Source organism: Neoarius graeffei, chromosome 21 (genome assembly GCF_027579695.1).
Source record: "Neoarius graeffei isolate fNeoGra1 chromosome 21, fNeoGra1.pri, whole genome shotgun sequence".
NCBI lineage: Eukaryota > Metazoa > Chordata > Actinopteri > Siluriformes > Ariidae > Neoarius > Neoarius graeffei.
The window spans coordinates 36650622-36675446 of NC_083589.1; positions in this window are offsets into that span (position 1 = coordinate 36650622).

The window sequence follows — 24825 nt, forward strand, 5'->3', positions numbered from 1 at the left end:
TTTACTTAGAAACACGTGGTCAACTCCCCCACACATACACACACCTAGCCAGCATTCAAAGCTAACTCCTTCGTTGTAGGCCAGAAGGCTTTACACACACACTACATGTTTCATGTTTGTTTAATTTCCTTTTAATACACATACACTACATGTTTCATGTTTAATTTCCTTTCAATATACAGTACACACACAAACACACACACACACACACACACACACACATATATATACATACCTCACTGTTTGCTGAAGATTTCAAATGTTATTTTTCATTTTTATCTTTGTCATAATAAATTCCATTATTATTGAAACTGTGCGTGTTTATTTGCTGTTCCGATATTTTTGAAGTGACTCAATCTCAAAGGATTCCAAGGTGCATATAGGTTGTGTAATATGGTAAGTGATCATAATAATTTGGAATATACCATAATTTAGCTGTTTGATAATTTATTATTAAGCATCAAAATTAAAGGTATTATTTAATGAGACTGATTTAATGAGATTGATCACTTATTTACTAATTGCACCTACACATTGCTAAAGAAGCTTGGTCTCGAACTTGTACATAGTAACTTCCGGCCGGTCAGCAATCTACCCTTTGTATCTAAGATTGCTGAGAAGGTTGTAATCCCTCAGGTTCTTGACCATTGCTTCAAATATGCGCCCCTGCCTAGTAACCAGTCATCTTACCATGAGCACCACTCCACTGAAACAGCTTTGCTCAAAGTGCAGAACGATATATTTCTCAGCATGGACAGGCAGGAAGTCACTTTACTCGTTTTGTTAGATCCAAGTGCAGCGTTTGACACTGTCAACCACAGGCTCTTGTCTGATCTGCTAGAGAGTGACTTTGGTATTAATGACTTTGCCCTTTCTTGGATCAAATCATTTCTTAGCGGGAGGAAGCAACGTGTGACCATCAATAAGGATCAGTCTAGGGACTTTTCTCTCCTTAGTGGAGTTCCTCAGGGAAACCGTTTGGGTCCTTTGTTATTTATTATGTATGCTTCTCGGTTGTTTCATGTTGTGAAAAATCACCTGCCTTCCATTCAAGGATATGCAGACGACACTCAGCTTTATTTTTCGTTTCGTCCCACGTCGTCACTTGCCCAAGATCAAGCCATCCGGGCCATGGAGGAATGTATTGCTGACGTTCACGCTTGGATGAGCCATAACATGTTGATGCTCAACGATGGTAAAACTGAGTTTCTTATTATTGGTTCCCGTCAACAACTCGAGAAAGTTAACATTGACTTTGTGCATGTCGGTGCCTCCAAGATTAAGCCAGTCTCTTCTGTATGCAACCTCGGGGTGTGGTTTGACTCGCACATGTCCATGGACTTGCACATTGGTAAAGTCTGCAGTAAAGCCTTTTTCGGGCTTTATAAGATAAGGCAGATAAGGAAGTTTCTTTCCCAAGATGCCACCAAGACCCTTGTTTATGCTTTCGTGATGTTTCATCTCAACTACTGCAATTCTCTGCTCTACGGCATCTCTCAATACCAACTTAACCGCTTACAGCATGTCCTAAATGCTGCAGCATGAGTGACTTGTCTTCTCCCACGGTACGCCCACATAACCCCAGCGCTCTTCCAACTCCACTGGCTCCCTGTGGTTTCACGGATCAAGTTCAAGATCGCACTGATTGTTTTCAAAGCTCTTCAAGGCTCTGCTCCATCCTACCTATGTGGAATTTTGGAAAGGAAGCAAGCTAACTGCTATGAACTGCGGAGTGATAGACAACAACATCTCATTGTTCCTCGAACCAAGTGTAAAATATTTGGTGATAGATCTTTTGCGGTTGCTGGCCCAAAAGTGTGGAATAGCCTTCCCCTTGATATAAGGAATTCAGGTGACGTGAACATTTTTAAATCTAAATTAAAGACTTTTTAATTTAAAGAATATTATTTACATGTAAATCGGATTTTAGGGTTTTTTTTAAATCCTTTTATATCTTGTAAAGCGCATAAGAATATTTTTATAAATTATGCACTCTATAAATTTAATAAATTCAAATTCATTCTCGCTCATACCAACGATCCTATCTGGCTAAAATGCGTACATTGCAATCCTGAAATGAGTGTCCTTTGTTGTTAAGATGAAGGTAGACAGCAGAGTCCTGGCCTGAGGAACTGGCTCTCCTGTGTTGAGCCATGCGCCTGTGAAGCAGTTGTTTTGTTTCCCCAATATACGAGTCCGTGCATTCCTCACTGCACTGAATTGCATACAGTACGTTGTCCTGTTTGTGTCTGGCTATTCTGTCCTTAGGGTGGACCAGTTTCTGCTTCAGGGTGTTACTGGGTCTGAAATGTACCCGCAGTTCTGAAGTGCTTCCTTGATGTGATTCTGCTCCTTCCCCTTTCCCTCTACCGTTGTAGGAATGTTCTGAGCCCTGTGTTGCAAGGTCCTAATAACCCCCAATTTGTGTTCCAGTGGGTGATGTGAGTCGAAGAGTAGGTACTGGTCTGTGTGTGTGGGTTTCCAGTAGACCTCGATGCTAAGGCTTCTGTCTTGTCTAATGTGTACATCACAATCCAAGAAGGCTAGATTATTTCCACTGATGTCCTCCCGAGTGAAATTGATGTTGATATCCACTGCATTGATGTGTTTAGAGAAGGCTTCCACCTCATGGGTTTTGATTTTAACCCAAGTGTCATCCACATATCTAAACCAGTGGCTGGGAGCAACTCCTGAAAAAGTGGTCAAAGCTTTAGGTTCCACTTCCTCCATGTATAGATTGGACACTATAGGGGACACCGGTGAGCCTATGGCGCATCCATGCTTCTGTTTGTAGAAACGTTCATTAAACTGGAAATAAGTGGTAGTCAGGCAGAGGTCAAGCAGGGTGCAAATCTGGTCTGTGGTGAGGTTCATTCTATCCAGTAAGGAGTCTTGAAGGAGAAGGAGCAGAATCACATCAAGAAAGCACTTCAGGACTGCGGGTATCCCAACTGGGCTTTTTTCAAGAGCAGAAAAAGGAACATAACGGACAAGGAGGATAACAGGAACAAACGCAAGAACGTTGTCATTCCCTACATTTCTGGTCTATCTGAGAAACTCAGGAGGATCTTCTACAAACACAACATTCCGGTACATTTCAGACCCAGTAACACCCTGAAGCAGAAACTGGTCCACCAGACAGAATAGCCAGACATAAACAGGACAACATAGTGTATGCAATTCAGTGCAGTGAGGAATGCACGGACTCGTATATTGGGGAAACAAAACAACCGCTTCACAGGCGCATGGCTCAACACAGGAGAGCCAGTTCCTCAGGTCAGGACTCCGCTGTCTATCTTCATCTTAACAACAAAGGACACTCATTTCAGGATTGCAACGTACGCATTTTAGCCAGAGAGGATCGTTGGTATGAGCGAGGAGTTAAAGAAGCCATTTTTGTTGACCTGGAATGGCCATCACTGAACAGAGGTGGGGGTCTAAGGCTACATCCACACGACAACGGCAATGAGATGTTATTTAAAAAAATATCGCGTCCAAATGGGCAACGATCAGTAAAATATCAGGTCCATATGGCAACGCAACGCTTGCTGAAAACGATGCAATACACATGCCACACCTCTAGGGGCGCTGTAAGACGGTCCCTTCGGAGACACCAGAACAATAGAAGAAGTAAGGACGCATGCGCATAAACTATTATGCGCGAGACTTCATATTAGCTACAAACTCAGAAAAATCTGTTCGTAAAATTACATTATAATGACCAAATACAATGAAAAGTATTTTTCCAGTCTCACCTGTGAAAGGTAATCCCATGTGATCTTGTTTGGACGGTAAACCTGTTGGTACAGTTAAACGCAGCACATGAATGAGGCATCTTTATTCTCCGCTTTGACCCATCCAATATGGCGGCGAGGATGACGCATGATTCTATGCGGAAGGCGGCGTCTTTAATGGTCTGGAATAAATTGAATGCTACACGTTGATGGATTAATTTGTTCTTCTACGCCCTTTTTGAGGAATGTATTGTAGGACTTAAACCAACATCTGAAGAGGTGAGATCGCTCCTTTTTTTCCCTATTTTTGCTGGCGGGATTGACTCTGCCCTAAGGGCTATTCTCTCTCTCTCTCTCTCTCTCTCACTTTGCACCATTACACAATAAATATTCACAGTGAAAATATTTTGTAAGCGCGTTTCATGAACCAAGTTATAGGATTTGTTGACAACTCGCATCGAGTTCGTTACACTTCTACCCGGCGTGAAGCACTCACAGTCATGTGGTTCTGACGTCATCGTAAACAAATCCGTTCTACTCATCCAGACGACTTCGCAACGGCAACGTTGCCAGATCTTTCCACTCTGGAACCCGTTCTCAAAAGATTGCGTTTTGGGGCACCCAAAATGCCGGTGCTGTGTGGACGCCAGGCCTAAACAATTGTATCGGATTCACCTGAATCCAGCCACCTACAATGCAGTCCTTGGCACACTTCCCAGACAACTGAATGCAACAATCCATTGATCACCCCAATGACCCTCTAGGCCGTTCACACCCAGCCCCCAGTGACCCACACCAACAGGATGACTCAATGACACCTTAGGATTGCTTTTCATCCATGAGAGGATAAATACCTGATACTCCCTATTAGTCAGACAGAACTGAAGAAGCCTTTCGGATGAGAGGTGAAACGTCTTCAAGAATCTTCAAGCAAGTCCAGTTGCTCTTTTTACCACCCACAGTTTACTATGACCTGGATGACTGAGAATCTTCACAGACAATCAGTGATCACTGTTTGTACCACTTTCTCACCTCTTTGTTTTAAACTCTCATTTTGGAGATATTACACATTTTCCAGGGAAGCCATGGCCTAATGGTTAGAGAAACAGCTTTGGGACCAAAAGGTTGCTGGTTCAATTCACTAGACTAACAGGATTTGCTTAAGTGCCTTTGAGCAAGGCACCTAACCCTCAACCGCTCTGGTAAGAGTGGTGGCGTACTTTGTGTCTGATTAGCCAAAGAAAAACTGATGATGTGATCATTAGTTTGGGCATTGAATCTGACAAACTGAAAAAAACATTTTATAAGTACTAAAAACTAGTAAATGTTTTCCTTCACAGCTATTCACCATCACTGCCTCTTTTTGTTTGCATTCTTGATAGGAAATTTAGTATCCTGTAAATGCACAAGTTTTGTTCATGGACCACGAACAAAGACTTCTTTCTATAAGAAAAAAAAATATTTAAGAAATAAACGATAATCTATAACCGTATTTTCTATTCTGATAAAACTCTTTTCTATGATATTCTAAGTGAACATCTTCATTCTTCACATACCCTTATTTACAATTGGATATGCCACTAATCATGATGAATACCTAGCATGAAAATTAGTCTGTGACATCACCTAGTGACTTCTAGCGACTTTTTGAGCATGCTTGCTCCATTCCTCAGTGGAGGAGTGCTGTGTCCCAGCAGCAAAACAAGACACAGCTGGAGATCTAGTGGCCCTTTCTACAAAGAGAAAGAAGAAAAGGAAAAACAAAGAAACGCCTACTCACTCACCTACAGATTCAGCTAACGAAGATGATAAAGCAGGTGACCTCACAGATGCCGAGGTTTTGGATAAAAAGAGAAAGAAGAGGAAGTGGAGAGAACAACAGGAAGAGCAGACAGAAGTAGTAGTACAAAATAAATCCAAAAAGGACAAGAGAAAGAAGAAAAATGAAAATTAGGGCCTTATACTTGATTGGGGTAGATGTATCTGTTTTTTTGTTTTTCAATAAACTGAACAGCAGCAGGGGCGGCACGGTGGTGTAGTGGTTAGCGCTGTCGCCTCACAGCAAGAAGGTCCTGGGTTCGAGCCCCGGGGCCGGCGAGGGCCTTTCTGTGTGGAGTTTGCATGTTCTCCCCGTGTCCGCGTGGGTTTCCCCCACAGTCCAAAGACATGCAGGTTAGGTTAACTGGTGACTCTAAATTGACCGTGAATGTGAGTGTGAATGGTTGTCTGTGTCTGTGTCAGCCCTGTGATGACCTGGCGACTTGTCCAGGGTGTACCCCGCCTTTCGCCCATAGTCAGCTGGGATAGGCTCCAGCTTGCCTGCGACCCTGTAAAAGGATAAAGCGGCTAGAGATAATGAGATGAGATGAACAGCAGCAATTGACCTTTTTTATTATGATTATAATTTTTTACCTCATTCTGTCCATCTGATTGGATGTCTTGCCATGGAAATGAATTTGTATAGTAAAAGATCGAATCAATTTTATGAATCTGTGTATATGCAACATATTCCACTATTGTATATGAACATGAAATTACACTATTTGGCCAGTGCTACTTACTGCAAGTCACCTTAAATGTCTCAGTTGTGTTTTTGCTCCAAGAGTAAGCCCAAATTCCCCCCCCCCCCCCAAAAAAAAACAACAACTATGTGACCCCTGTTAAAGTTTTTTTTTTAAACCATAAAATCACTGCCTATATGTTACTGAATGTCTATAGGCATATGAGAAGCTTGCCATACCAGTGCAGCAATCTGAATCAATTTTTCAGTTTTCTTGTTTTTAAAATAGACCTGAATCCTCTCTCACGGTCATAGTTTTCCTGGTGTGATGTACGGTATGAAGCTGCTGATGGATTTAAGTGTTAAATCTTAACACTTAAGTGTTAAAACATATCTCACCCATGAAAATCTGATAAGTATCCATCCATTATCCGTAAGCGCTTATCTTGTGCAGGGTGGCAGGCAAGCTGGAGCCTATCCCAGCTGACTATGAGCGAGAGCTGGGGTACACCCGAGACAAACAACCATTCACACTCACATTCACACCTACGGTCAATTTAGAGCCACCAATTAGCCTAACCTGCATGTCTTTGGACTGTGGGGGAAACCGGAGCACCCGGAGGAAACCCATGCAGACACGGGGAGAACATGCAAACTCTACACAAAAAGGCCCCCACTAGCTACTGGGCTCAAACACAGAATCTTCTTGCTGTGAGGCGACAGTGCTAACCATTACACCACTGTGCCACCCCCAGCTGATGAGCAGTCAACTTAAAATGTAATATTGGTGTTTTAAGCTACAATCCTTTGTAATAATATTGGTGTGTTTTTTTTTTTTTTGGAAGAAGTGCCCTTGAGCAAAGTACTGCGAGTTGGCCTAGTGGTTAGCGTGTCCGCCTCTCGATTGGGAGATCGTGAGTTCTACTCTCAGTCGGGTCATACCAAAGAACATCATAAAAATGGTACCTACTGCCATCTGGCAAGGCACGCTGCAATACAGATGCAAGTGGGAGAGTCAAACTCTCGCTGTTACCAGAGGACTAGCCCCCCCACTGTAACCCTAGCTATGTGAGAGGCCGAGGGCTACGGAAACAGAGATCGGTGCTGCTCTATGTGCCACATGGCATGGGAAGGATTTGACTGATTGCCCTTGAGCAAGGCACCTAACCTCCAACTGTTCCCTGGGCTGCTCTGGGTATGTTGTACATCGCTCTGGATAAGAGTATCTGCTAAACGCCATTAATGTAATGTAATGCAATGCTTTAGCTACTTTACCCTGAAAAGAGTTGGCAGATTGTATGGCTTTTCCAAGACTTATTTTTGGATTTCATGGTAAGTCACAGTAACTAGCTGGCTATCGTGCACTAGTTATTACACCAGTCTGCACTCAGACTCCTGTCCTGGATATATATATATATATATATATATATATATATATATATATATATATATATATATATATATATATATATTTTTTTTTTTCTTTTCCCCCCAGACACTCCAGCTACACTGAATTATCCAGCTTTTCCATGTGATGATGATTAGGATAAGGTTTGGATCTGAATTTAGCTATTAAATAATGTCTAATAAACAGTCTGAAATGTTTCATTCATCTTTCCATGTCAAACTTACAATAACACTTTACTGTGCATTCATGCCCTCCCAGCTGCTGCCACTAGAGGTCCTCCCAAGATAGTCATAAATTAGTGACTGTCACTCTGTATGGTGACTAGATTAGAATCATTTCAAGTAAAACAAAACAAAAATAACACAAAAACAAAGAAAACAACAGAAATGTCACATTCGCACATTATCTACATAAGAGTATCAGCGGTTTCTTAAGAACAATATTGTGTAGCAGTCGCAGTAATCAGAACGGAAACTGAATTGATCTGTAGATTATCTAAAATATTAAAATAAACATTTTCCAGCATTTGCCATTGAGTTTAAATTCTCTGGTGCAGCTGTGTTCATTTCTCAGACACTAGATGTCCCTCAGACACTGTAAAATCAACTGACAAAAGTCTGACACTTGCTCCTAGAAGAGTTTTCTTATTATTACCTCCACCAAGGAGGTTATGCTTTCAGTAGCGTTGGTTTGTCTGTTAGCAACATTACAGAAAAAAGTTATGAACGGATTGCTCTGAAATTTTTTCCAGAGGTGTGACTGGGCACAAGTAACAATCCATTAAATTTTGCCGGTGATCCGGATCACCTTCTGGATCCCGGAATTTTTTTTAAAGGATTCTTGGCGGAGGTCTGCACTCTCCGAGTGCTTTTCTAGTTGTATTATTATTATTATTATTATTATTATTAGTAATAGTAGGTGTTTATTTATTTGTTTGTTTGACTATTTTCTATTACTTCAGAATAATAAGACCATTTATAAAGATTAACACTATTAAATATTATTTCAGCGATTATTTATGATGCCGTGACCAAGAAAAAAGTAAGCAAATCAAAGCTATTACAGTGTCTTGCAAAAGTATTCATCCTCCTTGGTGTTTGTCCTGTTCTGTCGCATTACAAGCTGGAATTAAAATGGATTTGGGGGGTTAGTACCATTTGATTTACACAATATGCCTACCACTTTAAAGGTGCAAATTGTTGTTTTATTGTGACACAAACAATAATTAAGATGAAAAAAACAAATCTGGAGTGTGCATAGGTATTCACCCCCCCCCATGTCAATACTTTATAGAGCCACATTTTGCTGCAATTACAGCTGCAAGTCTCTTGGGGTATGTCTCTATTAGCTTAGCACATCTAGCCACTGGGATTTTTGCCCATTCCTCAAGGCAAAACTGCTCCAATTCCTTCAAGTTAGAGGGGTTGTGTTGGTGTACAGCAATCTTCAAGTTATGCCACAGATTCTCAGTTGGATTGAGGTCTGGGCTTTGATTAGGCCATTCCAAGACATTTAAATTTTTCCCTTTCAACCACTCCAGTGTAGCTTTAGCAGTATGTTTAGGGTCATTGTCCTGCTGGAACACAAACCTTCGTCCCAGTCTCAAAACTCTGGCTGACTTAAACGGGTTTTCCTCCAGAATTGCCCTGTATTTAGTGCCATCCATCTTTCCTTCAGTCCTGACCAGCTTTCCTGTCTCTGCAGATGAAAAACATCCCCACAGCATGATGCTGCCACCACCATGCTTCACTGTAGGAATGGTGTTCTCAGGGTGATGGTTTTGCACCACACATGGCATTTCTAATGATGGCCAAAAAGTTCTTCCATGTGTTTTGGGGAGTCTGTCACATGCTGTTGGACAAACTCCAAAAGTGTTTTCTTTTTTTTTTTCTTTAAGCAATGGCTTTTTCTGGCCACTCTTCCATAAAGCCCTGCTCTGTGGTGTGTACGGCTTAAAGTGGTCCTATGGACAGATACTCCCATCTCCACTGTGGATCTTTGCAGCTCCTTCAGTGTTATCTTTGGTGTCTTTGTTGCATCTCTGATTAATGCCCTCCTTGCCCGGTCTGTAAGTTTTGGTGGGCGGCCTTCTCTTGTCAGGTTTGTAGTGGTGCCATATTCTTTCCATTTTGCTATAATGGATTTAATGGTGCGCCATGCGATATTCAAAGTTTGGGATATTTTTTATAACCCAACCCTGATCTATACTTCTCCACAAGTTTGTCTCTGACCTGTTTGGAGTGCTGCTTGGCTTTCATGTTGCTTGCTTAGTAGTGTTGTAGGGTCAGGGTCCTTCCAGAACAGGTTGATTTATACAGACATCATATATAACAGATCATGTGACACTTTGATTGCACACAGGTGGATCTTAATCAACTAATTATGTGACTTATGAAGTGAATTGGTTGGACCAGCTCTTATTTAGAGGTTTCATGTGAAAGGGGCCACCCAATCCACATTGCACCAGTCCCCTACTGCTACCTCTGTGGGTGGTGAACCCACAGGAGGTCGGGCCCACGTCAGCTCTTCGGGCTGAGCCCGGCCGGGCCCCATGGGCAAAGGCCCGGCCACCAAGCGCTCGCATACGAGCCCCAACCCCGGGCCTGGCTCCAGGGTGGGGCCCCGGCTGCGTCATCCCGGGCGACGTCACGGTCCTCGGATTTCTCTCCATAGGGGTTTTGGTGAACTGCTCTTAGTCTGGCCTGTCACCTAGGACCTGTCTGCTTTGGGAAACCCTGACAGGGGCATAATGCCCCCGACAACATAGCTCCTAGGATCATTCAAGCACACAAACCCCTCCACCACAATAAGGTGGCAGTTCAAGGACACGCTGGAGGGACTATGTCTCTCGGCTGGCCTGGGAACGCCTCGGTGTTCTTCCCGAGGAGCTGGCCGAGGTGTCTGGGGAAAGGGAAGTTTGGGCTTCCCTGCTTAGACTGCTGCCTCCGCGACCCGGTCCCGGATAAAGCGGAAGAAGACGAGACGAGATGTGAAAGGGGGTGAATACTTATGTACACTCCAGATTTCTGGGGTTTTTTTCATCTTAATTATTGTTTGTGTCACAATAAAACAACAATTTGCACCTTTAAAGTGGTAGGCATGTTGTGTAAATCAAATGGTGCTAACCCTCCAAAAATCCATTTTAATTCCAGCTTGTAATGCGACAAAACAGGACAAACACCAAGGGGGATGAATACTTTTGCAAGACACTGTATTATACCATAATATTAAGCTGGGGTGGCACAGTGGTGTAGTGGTTAGCACCTCACAGTAAGAAGGTTCGCGTGTGTGTGTGTGTGTGTGTGTGTGTGTGTGTGTGTGTGTGTGTGTGTGTGTGTGAGAGAGAGAGAGGGAGGATGGTTGTTTGTCTGGTGAAGCTGTGAGAGGCCTAGGAAGCCAGTGGTAGATGAAGTGTGCTCACGACAGACACAGACAGCCTCTTAAGAGGCTGGCAAATGACAGGCCAATTGGCCTACAGGGTGTGTGAAAATAAATAAATTAAGCTTGGGTTACTGTGTGTGGAGTTACACTTGGGTTTGTGTTCATGTGGGTTTCCTCTGGGTCCTTCTTAAAGTATGCTGGAGTGTGTATTCATCTTGCGCACACAGTGTTTCCAGGATTCTGATGATTATATTGTTACGCTGCGTAAAATCCTCAGAGACACTTTTAGTCTTAAGAGCACAAATTATCCATCATTAAGAATGTTAAAATCATTTTCAAAATTAAATCACCCAAAAAACATTTTTGTAATTGATGAGAACTAAGCAAGGCATGACACAGTAACCAAGTCCTGATAAAACAGATTAAATGATTTCCAAAGATAGTGTGTGGGACTGTCAAATCGTTAGAGGAAATGAATGTCTGAGTCATGGTGCTATCAAAGAAAAGGCTTGATCTCCGAGACTACCGGGATTAGATGGACGGATAGCAAACAAGGCTTAAGATGAAGATCTAAGAGGATCTATGATGGCCTTAGTAGAATGGAAAAGGTCACAAAGATGGGAAAGAGCCAGACTATAAAGGGAATTATAGATGTAAAAGAAGCCAGTAAAGAGTGTGGCGTTACCGTGTCAGGATGTGGAAGACGGATCCCTCACACACCCTTACACCCACAAACAGTTTCTGTTTGGAAAAAGAAAATTAAAAAAAAAAAAAAAAACGTCTCACTGTTTCACATTTTATCTGCTAAGACTATAACCTCCAAAGTGTTACAGTTAAACGTAGGTGGATCCTGCCACACAACAGCGAGCCAGGCATACTGTATAATTAACCAAAAATAAATAAATAAATACAAAACAAACATTGCTGTTCATAGCGCCAGGGTCCTGCGTCTGTGTGGGAAGTCACATGCACTATCTGGCTGATTTTATTTCGAGTTTTTGAGAGTTGGAAGTAGCTATAACAGATATAGGCCTACTTCTAATAATGAATGAACAACTGTTCAACAATTTAATCACCAACATGTTTTATAGATTTGGCGGGCATTGATACCTAAAAGGTGCTGAATATATACAGTACCAATCAAAAGTTTGGACACACCTAATTCAGTGGTTTTTCTTCATTTTTATTAATTAAAAGTCACTTCATGTCTTAAAGTAATGATGGATGTTGTTTCTCTTTACTTGAGCGCTTCTTGACATAATATGGATTATTACAGTTGTGGAATAGGGCTATTTACTGTATTTTTTATTATTTACTGTTTGATCCCAAACACATTAAGAAAGATAAGAAATTGCACTAATTAACTTTTGACGAGGGCGGCACGGTGGTGTAGTGGTTAGCGCTGTCGCCTCACAGCAAGAAGGTCCGGGTTCGAGCCCCGTGGCCGGCGAGGGCCTTTCTGTGTGGAGTTTGCATGTTCTCCCCGTGTCCGCGTGGGTTTCCTCCGGGTGCTCCGGTTTCCCCCACAGTCCAAAGACATGCAGGTTAGGTTAACTGGTGACTCTAAATTGAGCGTAGGTGTGAATGTGAGTGTGAATGGTTGTCTGTGTCTATGTGTCAGCCCTGTGATGACCTGGCGACTTGTCCAGGGTGTACCCCGCCTTTCACCCGTAGTCAGCTGGGATAGGCTCCAGCTTGCCTGCGACCCTGTAGAACAGGATAAAGCGGCTAGAGATAATGAGATGAGAACTTTTGACGAGGCACCTGTTAATTGAAACACATTCCAGGTGACTCCCTCATGAAGCTGGTTAAGATAATGCCAATAGTGTGAAAAGCGTCATCAAGGTAAACGGTGGCTACTTTGAGAGTGTTTGGAAAGGTTTTCATTCACACATCTTTAACATAATAATAATAATAATACTTGTGTCTACGTTGATGCTATTTAGGCCCTATCCTACTTATTCAAAGCCTCTCATTGCCCTTAGTCAGCATTACGCCTCAAGTATACTTCAAGTCTCATGAAACACTTTATTCATCGACACTCTTAGAAAATAAAGCACATTATTGCACCTTTAGTGGTATAATGGCTTGTAACTGAGGCAGTACCTTCTAAAGTACTGATTTTTACCCTTTATATACTGCTTGGGAACATGTACGTACCTTTTTGACCCTTTGTACATTAGACCTTTTAGTCTAATAATGAGCCCTAGGGGGTACATTAGTGTAGATTGTACCTTGGGGGACAGAAATGAACTCCTACTGTACCCCTATTTCTGACAGTGTATGAGTCATCTTCTTTCGTACCTTTTTAAAATCAAGCTGTCCAGCTTTTATAGAGCTTCATAAAACAATATGGCAAGGAATTTGTGCGATTTTATTTACTTTATTACTGTGACCTTATCAGGAAGTGCCACCAGCATTAAAATATATGAGGAAGCATGAATTTATAGCTGTGCACATGGAATGCACATGTGCAAAAACCCTTGGGAGGACTTCAATAGGTTTTGATGCATTTCCATTTTAAAACAGTACAACCCTCATGTTTCCAGCAGCATCGTTTACATTTATTAGTGCACTCAGACAGCAGCATGTCCAGACGGTTTCCATCCATCCATTACCCGTAGCCACTTATCCTGTTCTACAGGGTCGCAGGCAAGCTGGAGCCTATCCCAGCTAACTATGGGTGAGAGGCGGGGTACACCCTGGACAAGTCGCCAGGTCATCACAGGGCTGACACATAGACACAGACAACCATTCACACTCACATTCACACCTACGGTCAATTTAGAGTCACCAGTTAACCTAACCTGCATGTCTTTGGACTGTGGGGGAAACCGGAGCACCCGGAGGAAACCCACGCGGACACGGGGAGAACATGCAAACTCCGCACAGAAAGGCCCTCATTGGCTACTGGGCTCGAACCCAGGACCTTCTTGCTGTGAGGCGACAGCGCTAACCACTACACCACCGTGCCGCCCTGATGGTTTCTCTAACTATTATTTCTTTATAATATAATGTATATCAGGTTACATATAGAATAGGTATTTTCTTACCTTTCTACTTGTGTATGCAGGATGAAGCATACGAATTGAAGACTTTCTCCAGCTTACTAGAGGGGGCTTTGCAAGTTGATGTTGATCTTCGAGAGCTCTTGCAGAGACTGACTATAAAATACAGCCATTATGAGGGTACTGAATGAACTGGAAATGCAGGAGCAGTATTAAGAACACAAAGATTGTAAATAACTGCAACGTGTACACAGGAAATCAGTCTAAACATCTTGTTCTTTATATATTTCTTTTTCTTCTTCGCTTTGTGCTAAGGGTGTGCAAAGTTTAGCATTCAACCATAATTACAGTTTGTTGTGTTTGTACAGTACAAAAGTCTGAGGTTGGGCACATGCAAAGAAATGCTGCAAAGTAAAAAATAATAATAATAACTTAAAAGAAAAATACTATAATGTATATCTTTATACATTATAGTATATATATATTTTGCATATTAATCCAACTTTGAGATCTTACCATGAGACAAACATCAGAGTGTGATGTGGTAAACATAAAAATATATGAAAGTCTAATTTCCATCGATTACATTATAAAGAAAGGCAATATTTGATCTGACGACACTTTAATTGTAGTCTCAGGTACAATTAAGTGCAGGTTTATAAGGAAATGAGCTGTAAGTTTTACTGAGTATCTTACAGAACCGGGTGGCACGGTGGTGTAGTGGTTAGCGCTATCGCCTCACAGCAAGAAGGTCCTGGGTTCGAGCCCCGTGGCTGGCGAGGGCCTTTCTGTGTGGAGTTTGCATGTTCTCCCCGTGTCCACGTGGGTTTCCTCCGGGTGCTCCGGTTTCCCCCACAGTCCAAAGACATGCAGGTTAGGTTAACTGGTGACTCTAAATTGAGCGTAGGTGTGAATGTGAGTGTGAATGGTTGTCTGTGTCTATGTGTCAGCCCTGTGATGACCTGGCGACTTGTGCAGGGTGTACCCCGCCTTTCGCCTGTAGTCAGCTGGGATAGGCTCCAGCTTGCCTGCGACCCTGTAGAACAGGATAAAGCGGCTAGAGAGAATGAGATGAGATGAGATCTTACAGAACCAGACACAGTTCTTCGGGAGACTTTATGATGTCTTAGTTTTTGCATCAAAACCCAGCAGCCTTCATGATATATTCTGTCTAAAAAGTGCCTCTTGTGTAATACACTACTTTTTTTTTTACTGACAAATAAACATTTTTCAAATACAAATCATTTTTAGAACAGTAATGTTTGAAAATCTGAAATGCTGTCGTACTGATTCAATACTGCAGAATTCATAAAATAAATATGGATAACACTTGTACTAAAAATACTGTGTCTAAGACTGTTTCACAGTACTGAACTCAGTGTATATCAGCACCCTTTTGGTCACTGTACAGTAAGAGCACTAATTGGAAACACACACGTCATAGCTGGAATAACATCTCAGACTGCACTTCCTAACACCACCACCAGGTGTCACTGTTGCCAAGCGAGAACGCACAACTTGGAGGTTTAAATAAAGGCTCACCAAGGCAAGACTGACCCTTCAGAAAGTGCTGCATTGTTTTATTATGCAACGCAACAGCAGCAGCATTTTAAAAGGCTCTATGGAATATATAATCAGGCTTTTATTTAGACTAGAGCTACAGTTTAAACGACTTCCAATTTCAAACTGGTTTGGTGTTATTGTGCATTATGAAGGCTTACTTTGCCACTTTATCTCCAGTGCACAGCGTTGCTTACTCCAGGCATGCAAAAGCTTTATGTTATTTAACAACGGAGACATTTGCATGATACGTAAGCATCGTCCTTCCTTCCCTAGAACAACCACATCACAAATGATTGCTTCTTTATTTTGCTCGATTATTGAGTCCTACCTAGGTGCAGAAGTTCTCTCACAACTTTACTGAACACAGATGATATCATCAGCTCAGGGACAAATCCATAGCTCACAAGGAAAGATCTCGGCGTTGGACAGTGAGCAGATGATGACATATCTGAGCTCCCTGAGATCTCAGTAAAGCACGACTGGCAATGTGGACTTCAAGGTCAAAGACATGACACGGAAGATATAATGCAATAGTGTGTAGGAGTCCCTTGGAGAATACATCAGTGAGGATTCAGTTTTCTCCCTCACTGCACCCTCAAACATTTCAATTTAACGCTTTAAACTGAACTCTAGCTACCTTTGAGATCTTACCATGAGACAAACATCAGAGTGTGACATGGTAAACATGATAAAATATGTGAAAGTCTTTAATCTCCATCGACTACACTATTTAGAAAGTGAGAGAGAGAGAGAGGGGACTAATTCCAATTACTGCACAGAGGGCTCCTGCTTAAAAAAAATCTCTCTTCCTTAATGAAGGATCTGTCGTCTATTATCTAGAAATAAAAGAGGCAGAAATTACTTCCTACCTGAAAGTATGATCACTACAATTGTCTCGCTTTCTCCCATTGCATTAATGGTGTGTGAATGTCAAGATGAAATTGCTTGGGGAAAAAAAAATCAAATATCACCATTTTGACTTTACAATATCAGAATAGTTCATAACAGGCCATGTCTCTGAAAAACTCCCTCACTGTGGAGCTGCTGTGTGCTTGAGGTCAGTGTCCTGCTGCAGGTGAAGAGGCAGGCTGATCCATTCACAAATAAGACGATATGAACAGCACGTCATTTATTAATTCTTTAGATCATCTATCTATCCAAAAAACTTCACAGGATATTCCTGCAATTTTTTTTCAGCAAACTCTATTCCATGTATTAAGAAGATAAGATGAGAAGACGGACACATCTATATCGATAGTTTTCCTACTCAGTTTGACAAAACTTTGCACTTGAAATTACTGCTCTCTCTCTCTCTCTCTCTGTTTTTTTTAAAATACCATGCTCTTTCATGGTCTGCCAGATCACGTTCTTGTCATTTACCAAAGCTGACTTCATCTGAACTCAACTCAGATTTTGGTTCTGTTTCTGATTGATTCATTTTCACTCCTTATATCCACACTAGCAGGTTACCTGGCATTGCCTGGGTCTTGGAAAATTCTGGGTTGCCCCCAGACTGCCATGTCAAATTTGTTGAAGATCCGTCGAGAAATGGTGATGTTAACCCAAGACAAACAAAAATCCAAACATCCACCACCCAAAGGCCCACCGGGGATCCCCTGGGGCCCAAATATGGAATTTCTGAGTTCTGCCAAATTGTGGCCATCTCCTGTACCTACATGTCAAGTTTAGTGAAGCTCTGTCGAGGGTTTGTGTTAATAAATGTAATGTGAAAAGCATTAAGGGAGGGGGTGGATGGATGTTATGCCCCCCCCGAGACCTCCCTGGGGCCCGTACATGAATTTTGTTTATATCTGCAAAATTCCGGGTCATCCCCAGACCTACTCGCCAAATTTGGTGAAAATCCGTCAAGAAATGGTGACGTTAGCTCAAGACAAACAAACAAACAAACAAACTTGGACAACCTTTACTCTCATTCAGTATGCAACAAGTGTACACTGAACGAAATTCCATTGCAATTTGGCTCAGCACAGAATTAAATATGAAGTGCATTAAATTAAATTATGCAGCAGCAAAATATTATAAAGTACAATAGGCATGGGCAGATCTACCGGGGTGGCATAGGGTGGCAAATGCCACCCTAAAAGAAAGCCTTGCCAACCCTGCTGCCACCCCAGTTGGCAGCGACGAATTCAAAGAAAAATTACGGCCAATTTGACATTTACGTGCGCGAATTTCAAATGTCCGACTGCGGCGAATGCAGCACGAGATAACGCTAGAGATTGGTTGTTTTGGAAAATTGAGAGGCGCGAAGCGAGGGAGCCAGGAGTCGCGAGGAAAGGAGACACGGGAGGAAAGAGGTAAAAGCTGATTAACTATCTATCAAGAAATGAAATTATAATGAATGAACAGTGCTAGCATAGTTGCGATGCTGATTTTGAGAGGATAAAAATCAGGTTGGAGAAGGTTATTTAGCTAACTATACATGTAATGTTAGCTAGGTCTGACATTAGTTTTGTGTAAAGTCGGCCACAAAAGTTAATATTGATTCAACGTCTATCAAGGAAAACATTGTAAAATTACTTACAAAGACTTATTTGCGGTCGACTATGACAGAAAAGAGACTATCAAGTTTGGCTGTACTCAGCATTGAATCAAAGCGCACAAAAGCATTAGATCTTGATAAACTTGTGAAGCGTTTTGCTGAGCAACATGGAAATCACTGCATTCAGCTGTTGTAGGCATGACAAGTTCATGTTATGCTCACTGGTGAGCCTTTACAAAGCGTGAGAAAAAAAACTATAAAATGTGACACTGGTGTAAATGGTTTAAATCATGCTGAACTTGAAGCAGTGTTGTTATTGTTGCTGTTTTTTAGTGTCTGTTCTTTTGCATATACAGTATAAAACTGTCCAGAAACGGTATAGACCTCATCTGAGAATGTGTGTTCTTCGTGAACAATAAAAGCATGAAGTTAAGTTTGTCTGTATGAGTTTGTAAATGGCAGCCCGTGCCCTTTTGTAGTGTGTACATACTATTTGTCATCAAACTGTGATAACTGTGATTAAATTCAGTATATATACGTCTGTAATACGTTGCCACCCCTCAAAAATTCCTGCCCCCCTCTTGCCACCCCATAAATATTTTTCTAGATCCGCCCCTGACAATAGGATAAAGTGACCTGGGGAATTAGGAAATGTTCAAGTTATAAATAGACATTTAGAGTTTGGATTTGGAGTTCAGTAGTCTGGTGACCTGGGGGATAAAAGCAAACAAACAAACTTTGCTGCTTATTATATAGATGAATGTTTTATTTGCGAATTCACTCATTATTATGCACTAGCAAGAGCCTGCAGATAAAATGACACACAATCATTTCTAGACTTTTTTTCAAGCTAGACGGCCTTTTGATTTCATAAAATCGGTGAAATTTAGTTCCCTCTGAAATTTAGTCATTGTGATATATGTTTATTTCTGTAATATCTTCAAAAAACATCAGGCCATTCTGTGGCTGGGAAGTTATTTAATTTGAAGGGATTCCCGAGCAAATAATGTGCATGAAATCACTCGCTTTGCGCAGTCAAGCAGACGGAGGAAGTCCGTGTGCGCATGTGCAGGTTTACCTTGACCGTGCACTGACAGTTACATCATTCTGTCACTAAACGAACAGCTGATCACACCAAGGTGCTCGCTGACCGCAGTATTTATTAGTTTGGTCCTGCGTTTCCTTTCCTTCGCAACGTCTTTTCTTCTTGCTTTCCGTTATTGTAGTCGGTCTTTCACGTTTCATTCGCACACTCACGTCCTCCATTTTTCTCTCCTGTTTCAAATTTGTATCCCACAATGCCTTACACGAATGAGGAAAGCCCACCATGTGATGCATGATGTAATATCTTGTTTTGAGTCATGGTGAAGCAGGAAAAAATAGCAGCGAATTTAAGGCCACGTGGCCCTAAATTCATTAATTGTTCCATAAAAAAATAAAATAAAATAAAAATGTTAGTCTGTGATTCGAATTCAGTAGCTTTCGGTTCTCATCTCATCTCATTACCTGTAGTCGCTTTATCCTGTTCTACAGGGTCGCAGGCAAGCTGGAGCCTATCCCAGCTGACTATGGGCGAAAGGCGGGGTACACCCTGGACAAGTCGCCAGGTCATCACAGGGCTGACACATAGACACAGACAACCATTCACACTCACATTCACACCTACGGTCAATTTAGAGTCACCAGTTAACCTAACCTGCATGTCTTTGGACTGTGGGGGAAACCGGAGCACCCGGAGGAAACCCACGTGGACACGGGGAGAACATGCAAACTCCACACAGAAAGGCCCTCGCCAGCCACGGGGCTCGAACCCGGACCTTCTTGCTGTGAGGCGACAGCGCTAACCACCACACCACCATGCCGGCCCCAGCTTTCGGTTCACTAAACAAAAATAATTGCGTGTCAGGGAAAATTAATTTTATGAAAAATCTGAAAGGCTGTACAGCTTTAGGTTCAAGGAACATTATGATGAGAGTTTTATTCTTCTTCTTTCGACCAGCACCAAGTATACACTGGCTTGTGTAACCTCAGTGGCTGGGTATTTTACCTCATCTGCATGTCTTTGGACTATGGGAGGAAACCAGAGCACCCGGAGGAAACCCACACAGACACGGGGAGGACATGCAAACTCCACACGGAAAGGACCCCGTCGGCTGTGAGAGTCGAACCCGGAACATTGTGGTGAGAGTATTGTGGGCCAAAAGTGGCAGAATTTCAAGTCAACAAATGCGTCTTCAATGGCAATTGGAATCTGGACCAAAAGTGACAAATGTGACCAGCACTTGATGGCGTTTCAATTTTTGGCTCAAAGTGGCCCAGCTCGAAGCTCTGCTCTGGGACGTGATGTCTTCACACTTGGGTTGTGGCTGCGTTCTGGCATTCAGATACAAAAAAAAGAGTTCATCTCTGTCATCAGTGGGCCAGATGAGATGATAAAATATATGCCAGCATTAATTCATTACCCATTACTCATCGGGGTATAAACTAGTGAAGCAACAACACAGAGAGCCAAGAACTGAACAGATAATGACTTGCCTTTGTTCCTGATATGAACTTTATAAAAAAGTTTTGCGATTCTTACATACCATATAGAGTATATACTGTAATACTAATACCCTGGAATTAAAGCTGAGGTTCTGTGTTTTCATGCTGTAGCCACAATCTCAAATCCAGTGTGCTAGAGTAGAAAGCCAAAATAATCCATTTGTTTAGAGACTGTGTTATGCCATGTTTGCCTCTTGATCTGGCCCTGAAGAAGCACCAAACTCAAAAGATGGATAGTTTGGAAATCAAGGCAGCAACAGTGTGTGACGGAGTTAATGGATCCCTGTGGAGTTGTGCTGAAAGTCCACTGTCTCACTGCGCCATTCTTTACGCAGGCACTGTTCGTCTGATTCTCTGGGGAGGAACAGATGTTGGGCTGTTTGATGAGCCCAATCAGACGGTCTGTGATGAAGAGAGGGTATTTTTAGTCGCTCTGGTAGACAGTGACATTGGCAGACCTCCCTCCTCTGCTGCTTCTGACAGGGTGGTTTGTAAATGTTCAGGAGTGTGTGTCAGTGGCCAGCATGGCGAGATCGAAAAAGCAAGAGAGCAAGTGAGTGAGTGAGTGAGTGAGAGAGAGAGAAGGAAGCATCGTGAAAGAAAGTACAGAGACAGTAGATGTAAGTACAAACCGCTGTGGTGAAGGAAGGAAAAGAAAGTGGACTCCAGTGCCTAATATCTCCAGGAATCCAGACTGCCGACAAAATGTTGAGTGATGAGTCACGTCATAGTATGAGTTGAGGTGACCTGGCTACAACATTAACAGGTCACATCAGACATCTGACACTTCATGAAGAGCTCATATTTTATGTTAGAAGCAGCACACTAGCACAGGGACACGACCCAGAGTCATAACTCTACTGTGCACAGAATATATATCAGGGCAGCGCGCACACCACCATACCAATCAGACAACAGGTTTCTGAGTCTGAGTGACTCCGTCTATTTGGTCAATTAACTTTTTATCATGATTATTTGATAACAAGCATGTCATCGAAGTTTCATATGGTGTGGAATAAAGCACAGAGGTTATTGTGATGTAATGCCAGACCAGCACTCTCCTGTGGACCTCATACAGTGTGATGGACATGTCTACCTGTCTGTCTTCCAGTCCTTTTGGACCACTCACAGGCAGCCTGTTGGAGCAGGATCTGGACACAATTAATACCAGTCATTCCAAATCTCAATTATGCCGGAGAACATTCCCCAATGTCCTGACCCTCATGTTAATTGCATGGTAATATATTCTCAAAGTCCAGCTCATCTTTAACACGTTCCTCATACAAAGGAGCTTATTACGTGCCATTTTTGCTCTGAAAGTCTTACTTTATCCACTGATCCACTATAGCGTAGTGATGAATTTTCAGCTGAAGTGAACAATAAATATACTGTAGCAGCATAGCCAACTTATTATTATTATTATTATTATTATTATGGTCTCTTGATGAAAATCTCTGAGACCAGGACATATAAATATCTTTAAATGTTCCTCATGCCCGATTTCTACACATGATCAGTTCTCAGAATTTTGCCTCACCACTTTTAATAAAACTATTTTCTAGAATTATCTGCAGTATCTTAGTCTCACATGTCTTCATGAGGAATATTTGCAAGATATTTATGTTACAATTACATAAGATTTTCTTAAACAGACTCTACCAGGATGGAAATATATTTCTTGGCTATAAAACAAGTGGAGCAGTCTAATTAACATGAAACATTTAATTTCACACAAGTCTGAAGTGACTAGCGTATTTAGACTCTTTCCAGTATAAATTTCTTCGCAGTTGCACAAATATATAATTATCATTTTGCATTTATTTCTGGTTTTAAACCAGAAGTCAGTGCTTGATTACATGCTGTAAAGGTTTCCATGAGAGTCAATGAAATAGTCCCAGGAGTTCTATTACATTACTGGCATTTAGCAGATGCTCTTCTCCAGAGTGATGTACAACATAGCCAGAGCAGCCTGGGTAGCAGTTAGGTGCCTTGCTCAAGGGTACTTCAGCCATTCCTGCTGGTCCAGGGAATTGAACCAGCAACCTCCTGGTCACAAAGCTGCTTCTCTAACCACTAGGCCATGGCTTCCCCATGAAGCAGTTGGGCCAAGAAGCTGTTAATAAGCTTTTAATGTTAATCCAGATTGACATTAAAATGACATAAAAAGTTACATAAATATTATTAAAATATACAAATTAAAGAAAAAATAGTAATATCAAAGTGTGTTAAAGTGTTGGGCCACCATGAGCTGCAAGAACAGCTTCAGTCCTCCTTGGCATAGATACTGCATGCAGTGTGTGGGGGGGATAACAGTGAATAATATATATCACTAATACATAATTTAAAAGTTTTTATATATCTTTTGGCAGTTGAATCTGAACTGTTTCATATGAATAACAAACACAGTACACAGAAAAGCTGTAACCCTTTCGTTTAAACCAATAAAACACTAAACTTATGGTTTTGTCACCCGTCCTTTTACGCAATTTGTACTTTGATTAGACAACATGTGCTCAGTCTATCAACTCTCAGCTTCTCCTACAAACATATTTTAATGGAAAAATAATGATACAGTAAATAATCCACTTCGTCACATTCATTACACCTGCGACTGAGTCCGGAACATTCCTATTGGTGACGTATTACAGGAATGTCACCAAAAAGGGTTAAAATACAAGTCCATTGGAGCTCAAAATTTGGGGGGGTGGGGGCGCGCACATGACATGACGGTCATGATTGGCTGCATGAACTTAGAGTAGAGAGAATCTCTGCCAACAGCAGTGGGCTTGTTACAGTTAGCCCACAGCTTCAGTTCATATCATTCTGTGTGTTTTGTTGTACGACCGCTAGTGGTGCTGTTACACTGTGTTTCAAAAAAAAAAAATCACAAATAATTCTCTAAAACTTATTTTTCACTAAAATGTAGGGTACACTTTTTAGGAAAAGCTGAAATAGTTTGAACTATCTGTCCTTTAGTATAAATACACAGGTAATGATAGAAAAAAAAAATCACACACTGATTGGTCGAGAAATTCGGATTATTTCTCGATAACCACCTCAAGCGACTCTGCAAAATGGTGGCCAATCGCTTTGTCACCATAAGCAAGGAAGAATTGCACATTATGAAAGAAAATTTTGTTCCTAAAATCACAAAAGATGCTACGAAGTTTAGTCTAAAGCTATTCAAAGGTAAGGTGGAATTGTGATTTATTTTATCTATTTCAAAACAAAGTATTTTATGCAACTCGGCATAGATAAGTGACACGAGTCTGCGCCACGCCTTTATCACATTTGCATGCTGGTTTTGAAGTTTGAAATAAATTATTTTAATGCAATTTTTTTTAATAACCACCTGTGTATTTATACTCATCTCATCTCATTATCTGTAGCCGCTTTATCCTTCTACAGGGTCGCAGGCAAGCTGGAGCCTATCCCAGCTGACTACGGGCGAAAGGCGGGGTACACCCTGGACAAGTCGCCAGGTCATCACAGGGCTGACACATAGACACAGACAACCATTCACACTCACACCTACGCTCAATTTAGAGTCACCAGTTAACCTAACCTGCATGTCTTTGGACTGTGGGGGAAACCGGAGCACCCGGAGGAAACCCACGTGGACACGGGGAGAACATGCAAACTCCACACAGAAAGGCCCTCGCCGGCCCCCGGGGCTCGAACCCAGGACCTTCTTGCTGTGAGGCGACAGCGCTAACCACTACACCACCGTGCCGCCGTGTATTTATACTAAAACAGTTATTGTTAATTATAAGACGTAAAAAAAATCTGGCTGACAAAACCATTGAAAATGCATGCACATATACAGTATGAATACAAGTGTTGCCAGGCAAACCAAACCTCACCTGGTAGCACTAATGATGAATATGAAGGAAGATATCGCGAAAAAATGATTTTGACCTTGTGTGAGAACATACTTGGCCAATAAACATGGTTTTGATTCTAATTCTCTGCTGCTCTCAGCCAGTCAGAACACACCGTACTGCTCTCAGCCAATCAGAACACACCGTACTGCACAATTGTTACACTCTTACATTCTTACAGCATGATGACATACTGGCAACCACCTCTACATCAAGCAGTAGCCACAAAAACCTTGACCGGATGACCCCCAAAATGTTGGAGGTTCTATTTGAGACCAATGCCCATCTATCCTGAAAGATTCA